Source organism: Ciconia boyciana, chromosome 11 (genome assembly GCF_034638445.1).
Source record: "Ciconia boyciana chromosome 11, ASM3463844v1, whole genome shotgun sequence".
In the NCBI taxonomy this organism is placed as follows: Eukaryota; Metazoa; Chordata; class Aves; order Ciconiiformes; family Ciconiidae; genus Ciconia; species Ciconia boyciana.
This window is the reverse complement of record NC_132944.1, coordinates 22,514,265-22,522,217: the sequence shown is the minus strand read 5'-3', so window position 1 is coordinate 22,522,217 and position 7,953 is coordinate 22,514,265.

Genomic DNA, 7,953 nt, shown 5'->3' with positions numbered 1-7,953 from the left:
TTTATATGGCTATTAAAATCTAGTGATTTAAGGAGTCCGCCGTGCAATGATTGTCTTTTCCTTTGGGGATGAAGGGGGCTGTGGTGTGGCATGGCGCACGGCACAGGGGACTTGCTCTGCTTCTTCTTTCCTCCCCACATTTCTGGGAGAGGCAGGTTTTGCCTCAAGGAATACTTAATAATGTCAAGAGAGATGGTGAAGGTCGGGAAGGCTCAAGTCTCATCTTGTCAAAGACAACAGGAGTTTTCCTTTTTTCCTTCTTATTAAGAGGAGGTGGCCCCAAACACTCAAGAAGCAAAATAAAACCTCAAGGGGCAGGGGAGTTAGGTTTTAAGCACAAAGATTCCTCTTAAGAATCTTGAAAGTGTCTTAAATACCAATTTCCGCTGTAATTACAAGTCTTACTGAATCCATACAGCGTGCTGGGAATAGCCTTACATCAAGATCCAGGCAAAAATATTTGCATTTCTGCTTTCCCCAGGAGGCTGCTTCGCGTGACAGGAGCTGCAGGGAAGGTTGAGGAGCATCCTCCCGGCACCTCGTCCCCTGCCCGGGCCCTGCTGCGGCTGCGCTGCAATGCACGGGTCGAGGTGCCGGGGCCCGCAGGAAACCTGTCCCCGGCTGCAGCGCAGGGGCCTCGCGCCTCCGGGCAGGGGCCGGGGCGGCTCAGGGCATCTGCGTCCCGCGTTGCAGCCTCTCATGGTTCGGTAATAAAAATCCCAGGTCTGTTTGGGAGGGGGGGTCTGGGTGCTGGCCCTGCTCGTCCTGGCTGCGCAGTCGAGGGCGGCTGCCGCTTGCTCCGGCTGTGCCCATGCCCAAGCCAGCCCCGCAGCAGCAGCTGAGCCCACTGAGACGAGGCAGGGAGAGAAGCTGCCTGCACCTGGAAACACACCTGAAAGCACACCCGGTAAGGCCGGTCGCTGTTCCCACTAACCCCCATTTCCGACCGGGAGCCAGAAAAGCCCCACACCGCGGCCCTGGCTGCAGGGCAAGGGCTGCTCCCACGTTTTCAGCTGCTGCCCCCTTGGCACGGACCCCCGGGTAAGGCTGCGTCCCTGGGCTGTGCGCGGGGCTCGGGAAGGGACAGGGGCTCCTGCTGCTCCCGGCGGGTTTGTCTGTCCTGTGGGCAGGGCTGGGGGAACCATGGAGAAACCAGTGCGTGCCAGGCACAGGGAGCCTGGGCACTGGGAACCGGCACGTAGCCTGAGCATCCTGGTGTGGCAGGAGGGAGGGAGTTTGCCTTTTGGTTTGTTGCCCGGTATTTTAAGTGTTGCTTTTCTTGTAATTATGTGAATCAACCAGGTCTGGGGCTGGGGCTGGGGTGGGAGGCAAGGCACAGGGCAGCGGAGGCTCGTGTAAAAGCTAAGTAAGGAGTCAGCCCTTGAGTGTTATGGGTCTTGCCAAGGTTGATTCACTGTGTCCTGAAAACAGGTTGCAAAACACAGCGGGGCTGGCTTGCTAATAAACCTAACGATGCCGGTGAGCAAGTTGTTTGGCCGCTGAGCGTCCGGGTCCGTGGTGGTGCCCGTCACGCTGCTCCCGGGGTGCCGGTGGGAGCAGGAGGGACAGGGCTGGCGGCAGCTGCTCCCCGGCACTCGGTACGTGCCCAGCTGCTGCTGGAGGGGAAAACGCAGTGCCCCTGAGACGTGGGAAACCTGGGCTGGGTCCCGCTGCGCACAGCTGGAGCCAGATGTTTGTCTGCAGCGCGGTAGCATCTTTCTCCCCTTTTTCCAGCAAAGAATAACAGCATCTGCTGCCTGGCGGGGGGGTTTCGCCAGCGCAGCCCTGTGCAGAGCGTCCTCTGACAGGCGGAGCGATGCTCAGGGTGTCTGGCACTGTGGCTTGGGTGCGGGTGCCCCCCACCCCAGCAGCCCCTCACCCAGCCGAACCGTCCCCTGACTCGGTGCGTTTCACGAGCCTCTCGGACACAAACTGTGTTTCTTCCCACGGAAGCCTGCGTGGGAGCAGCCTGGGGCACGGCCCCTCTCCCCCGCTGTGGGAGGGGGCACGGCAGCCTCCCCACCCGTGGCCCTGCACGCCGGGGCGCAGCGGAGGCACGCGTCCCCTTGCCTGGACCCTCCAGCTGAGATTTATGGCGGGTGCAAGGGAAACATATAGGATCGGGGGGGAGTTGGTGGTCTTTCCTTCTGGGAGGCCCTTTTCCGAACACCGGCCTCTCGGAGGCGGTTTGGGATTATCCCTTGCAGCCTTCCTGGGCCATTCGGACTCGAGGGCTTCTCCCTGCCCTGCCATTCCCTGCCCGACAGCGCTGCCTGCTGCCTCCTGCCCGCAGCGTGCGACAGAGCGAGCCTTCGCCTTCCTGCGCCTACAGGAAAAACTTCGTCTTCAGCCATCTCAACAGGGTCACTGCCTTTTTCTTTTTTTTTTAATGCCCAGCAAATATTGCTGAGCCTGACAAGGGCTTTGGCTGTTGCGTGAAGCCGGGTGCCCGGCAGAGACGATGGCATCGTGCCGCTTTCTGAACCCACTCTTCCCCAGAAACCCCTATTTCATTCTGGAGGGCAGGAGCCACGCACGGCCTTGCTGTGCTGCTCTATTGATTTGGTTTTGTTTTTTCTTGCATTCCGGGAGAAGCTGGATGGGAGCATTGGGCGAGGTGGCAGGTTTTCGGTAAGGGCACGGGGATTTGTGCTTCTCCCCTGGGTCTGCGGGACGTTCCCTTGGCCTGGGCTCTGGACTGCCTCGGGGCCCGCAACCGGCATTCCCCGGGCGGACAGCACAAAGCCCTTGCAGGGCAGCGGCAAATGCAGCTGCAGGGGAGGCTTCGCGCAGGTTTGCCTTGGCCTCTGCCTTTGCCACCCAAGCGCTGGGGAAGGCCAGGAGAGCTCGGGCACCGGGGCAGAGGCTGTGCCCGTGCCCTGAAGGAACAGCCTGTGCTGCTCCACGGCCATGTCACGGGACGGTAGCAACGCAGGGCTGGGAGAAGCCTTGCGCGGTCATCCGGGCCATCCCTAGAGCGACTCCCGCCTCAGCCCCGAATGACCCCGCTGGTCTGGGACATCCCACCACAGCTCCTGGGAGCTGCTGGCCTTGCAGGGCATCCCGATGAGCAGCCTGTATCTCTGCTGAAATTTAAGCTTATCACTTCTCCTGTCTCCGTCGGAGAGCTGGGAGCGGTTCATAACTCCCTGCAGCACCCTCTTGCGTGTTCGCGGACTCGCTGTGTCCAGGACAAAATCCTGCGGGCTCTGCCAGCCGCTCCTCCTGTACCCGGAGGGGTAATGCAGGCAGCTGGGCACAAACTCTGGGCTCGGGCTTTGCTGGCTCCAAACGCTGGGTGTCTTGCTTCACGAGTGTGTTAAGAGCAAACATCCCAGTCAGCTTGGCTTTAAAATAAATAAATAGCAACAATAACAACAACACTCCCCCCCCGAGTGACGTTGCTCAGGCTGTGATTCACCCTTTCCCGCAGTCTCGCTCTCTAGCCTGCCTTTGCACAACCAATTATTCATACCCAAGAGCAGAATCCTGCATCGGTCTTTCTGGAATTACACCCTCCTTTCGTTTCCCCTTTTTTTGGTCTATTTGCCAAATTCATCTGTATCCTACCCCAGCTCTCCCGTGCATCCCCTTGGGGTGGTCTCAGCTGTGTATTCATTAAGCACCCTGTCCCCGCTCTCCAGCTCAATTAGTGAGCTACTGATGGAGCTGCGGGAAGCAGCCTATCTCCTTCCGCTGCCACAGGGAATCACCGGTAATAAGCAAGAACAATTTTGCCACATGTTTTGCAGCCACCTTGCAGGTTGGGTTAATCTCAAATTTCCTTCTTCTTTCATTGGAAATGACACCATCTCCCTTGCCAAAAACTCAACTAAAGAAATACAGTCCCGACTGCGCTCTCTTTGCCCCGGGAGCCTGTTACCCTATTGGAAAAAAAAAAAAAGTGAAGTAACGTGAATAATTCTCGTTATCTACCACCCTGCTGGTTTCTAGGTGCTTTGCATTCCCTTTCCCAAGCTGTTCTGGGACACCATGGGGGCCACCTCCAGGGCCGATGCCTGGAAGAGCCACCTGCCTTAGGGGAAATAACCCGGGGTGGTGTCCGAGAGGTTGGGAAATATTTGGAGTCCTGGCTTTGACCCCGTAGGCAGGAGAGCGGTCACTGGCTTGTTTGGAGAACCAGGTGAAGGTTGTCCTTTGGAGGACAAGTGGGGCTGCTTGGGGCCACGGGTGTCAAGGATGGGGACCCCACGGGCGCAAAGCGCCCGTGGGGTCCCCATCCTTGACACCCGTGGCCTCCCCATTTTCAACACCCCAGGTCCCCAGCACTTATGGCGAGGTGGCACCAGGTGGCAGCAAGTGACCAGCATGGGGAGATGCTGCAGCACCCTGGGGGGAGCAGAGAGGAGCCCTGATGCTGCACCCCCCCACTCCAGCCTGCACCCAGCAGAGCCCAGCATCCCACTGGGATCCTGCTCCTTGCTTTGGGCTGATGCCCGAGCAAGGTCCGGCCGCTCTCTCCCCCCAGAGCTGGGTGCGCTGTGTGTCCCCAACCCGTGTGTCACCTTCCAGGGGCAAAGCCCAGCGTTCCTGTCTCGTGTTCAGAGCTGGGTGCTCTTGGGGTCAAATTCTTTCCTTCCATAAGATGGCCAGACTTTGAAGTTTAAGGGCAAGGGCAAGTCAGCCCTGAAAGGGGTTAAATCATTAACTTGTTTTGCAAGAGCCTTGATCTGGCCTGCTGCGACTGAAAGCAAACCCCTCCGTGCTCCTGGGGATGCTCTCACCAGCTGAGGAAGACTCTTTCTGAGCTCTGGCCCAGAGAGGGGGTGACGTGAGGGATGCGAAAGGAGAAAACTGGGGGTTGCACCACTGCCAGGAGCGGCGTTGGTGCGTGCACCGCCTTCCCTGGGGGGGCTGGAGGAGATGGGGGCAATGCATGCGGGATCAAGCCCCCTGTACCCCCGGAGAAGTGAGATGTCAGGCCTCCCACCCCGTGCAGCTCAGGAGAGCCCATGCAGCAGCATCCTCTCCCCTCCGCATCTCTGTTCGGCGCTTGCTCCCCTGCCAGCGTTTCCCAGCCATGCAACCAGTCCGCCGCGGCCAGGAGGGCTCCTGCAAATCCTCCTGCCGTGCTCGGGAGCTGCCCGGATTCGGTTAGCGCGAGACACCCGGCCACGGGCTACCTGGAAATATCTGTCTCGCTGCCTGACTTTGGGTTTAGCTACGTGTGAAGCCCGAGCAGGCGGCTCTGGGTGGAGGCCGGCGCGGCGCCGGCACAGAGCAAATGGGATCAACAGCCTCTTCCTGTTGTGCAACTGCCGCGCAGCCCACGTAGGGAATTTTTGGGAGATTTGTCAGGGCTTTTGTGTTTCCAGATAATATTTATTTGCTTGTTTCGGGTCTTGCTTTCACAAGCGAGGGATTTAAATAGCACAGGCTGAGAGGGGGCACAAACCTTGGCTAGTCTTCCCCGAAGCGCCGTGTCCCGCCCCGGGGGCTCCCCATGCCCACCCTACCGCGTCCCCCAGCAGCTCTTGCCCACCCAGCTCCGGCTTCCCCCGAGCGCGGCTCCCCGGTCCCGCTGGCTCTGGAGCGGGGATTCTGGCACAAACGTTATTTACGGTCTCGCCCGGCAGCCCACACGTGTTCCTGCCCTTATACAACAGCTCAGCCCGGGCGCACCCCTGACCTTGCTGCGTTTCTGCTTGCGGCTCCCGGAGCAGGCACGGGGGTGCAGGGCAGGGAGGGTGCAGGCAGCGGGGGTGCAGGCAGCGGGGGTGCAGGCAGCGCGTGCCCAGGCACGCGTGGGGTGCAGAACTGGCTGCCCTGGCCATTGGGCTTTCCAGGGCGAAGCCGCCCGCGACGCATCGGGAAAAAAGGCAGGGAAAAAGTCGCAAAAAACAGGGCGGGGGCCAGAGCATGAGGGGGGCGGCTGACACGCCGTCCGTGGTTCAGGGGGTGCTGGGGCACGGGCAGCATTTAGAAAAGCAAGCACGGGAGAGACGCGAACGCTGCCGGGGGCCCAGTGCCGCCGGTGTCCTGGCCTTTGCGGGATGAAGCGCTGCTGCTCGCGGTGCCGTTGGCACGTGTGCGTCCCCGAGGCAGGGTGCTCTGCCGGCAGCGGGGCGCGGGGCAGCCCTCTCCCCATCTCCCTGTGCTGGGCACCCGGAGCCGGTGGCATGAACAGCAGCTGCCGAGAGCAGCCCGCGCGTGGCTGGCAGCAGGGTGGGTGGGGTGGGGTGGGCGCTCTCCTCGGCCTCTCGCTTTTGGGTGGGCGCTGCGGAGGAGGATCGCTCTCCTCCCACCGCCTCCAGCCCCCCCGCCACGCCAGTGGTCCACCAGCGAAAGGCAGTCAGCTCACGAAAAGCGTCCAGGGTTGGGGTGGGAGGCAGTGGGTCAGCTGAGGCAGAGAGCAGCTGCCTGCAAAAAATCCCTCTGCTTTTTCAAACGGTCGTTTCATCCATTTCAGACTCATCCCCACGGCCCCCAGGAGCTGGGTGACCGTGCCCTCGCGCTGGGCACGCTAGAAACCGGACACTTGTCACTTGACTTCACCGCAGCCCGGGGATGCTGCTCTCGGTGGGTTTGCCTTTAATCGAGCGAGCGAGGTGCCTGCCAAAATTGCAGCTCGGGGTCGGCTCCAGCTTTCCTGGGTGCGATCCCATGCCAGGCGCGGGCGGAGCGAGGCCGACATCTCGCCCTGCTGATCGAGGGAGGCTGGCGTGCGAAAGGCCACCGAGGGCGCGCGGGCGGCGTGCCCAGGCAGCACCCTCCTGCCCGCTCTGAGCTGCACGGGCAGGACCGCGTATTTAAAACCCGTCAGCACGGGGGTTGTGGGTCGCTCCTGTAACCTGGAAGGTTGTTGGCCGCGCCAGCGGGTTCAGCCAAAGTCGTCCACGTTGCTCCAAGAAACCCAGGGATCCCTGGGAAAGGGGGCAAAGCCACCACAGCGGCGGCGGCCAAGCCCTGGGATGGGAGCATCGCCCCGCTCCGGGGAGGGCCAGCCCCGAGGGGGACGAGCGTGAGGATGCAGGTGGCACTGGGAAGCACCAGCCTCTCACCAGCGGTGCTGGGAGCGACTGGAAGAGTGGCAGAAACCTTTGTACAGTCCCAGCTGCTTTGTTCCCCGTTATAAAGAGTGCAGAAAGCTTTCTTGATAAGAGCTGCTGTAAATCAGAAGCTGAACCACAACCAGGAGCTCTCCTGGGACGTGCCAGGAGATGTGCCCGGGACGTCCTCGTGTCCCAGCCAGCGGGGATGGGATGTGACACCAGCGGGGATGGGATGTGACACCGGCGGGGATGGGATGTGACACCGGCGCTGCTCTGCAGCGTGGTCACGGCCAAAGCTTGCTCCCATCGTACTTGCACCTCTCCCCGTGCCAGGGCCACGGCTGGCGTCCCAGCCCCTAATGCCTGGAGGGACAAAGGTTGGTGGGTGGTGGGAGCAGGGCCTCCCTGTTCCCCTCCCAGATACCAGGAGCAATGAGGTTTTCACAGCTCCTCCGGGAAAACTGGGAGCAGTTTGTCTAAGATTTAATCACTGGGGGTGGGGGTCACTCCCCGGGACCATTACCACGGCTGGAGTGATTCCCCCCGCAGTTTGTCACCAGTGGGAGTTGGGTCCCCATGTCCAGGCTCCGCGCCACCTCCCGTCCTTAACGATCCCCATGCCCCTCAGTAACGTGCCCCAAGGTAATTACGGTCCTGTGCCGGCCCGCCCGCGGCTGCAGGCGTGCCGGAGCCCAGGGCACCCAAGAGCTGGTGCCGGACCCCTGCCCCGCTGCAGCCCTGCCAGCGCGGCCAAATTTTGGCCATTAAAGTCTGCCTGAGCGCTTGCGAAGCAATCTGGCTGTCACAGGCTGGGCTGACCAGCACTGCTTAGTGTTAAAATTCCCTTTTTAAACTTTGTTCTCAACAGCTCGCTGCTTTACCCCACCTCGGCCGTGGGGCTTGGCACCGTACAGAAGTCACCCGCCCGAGGCGGCTGTTG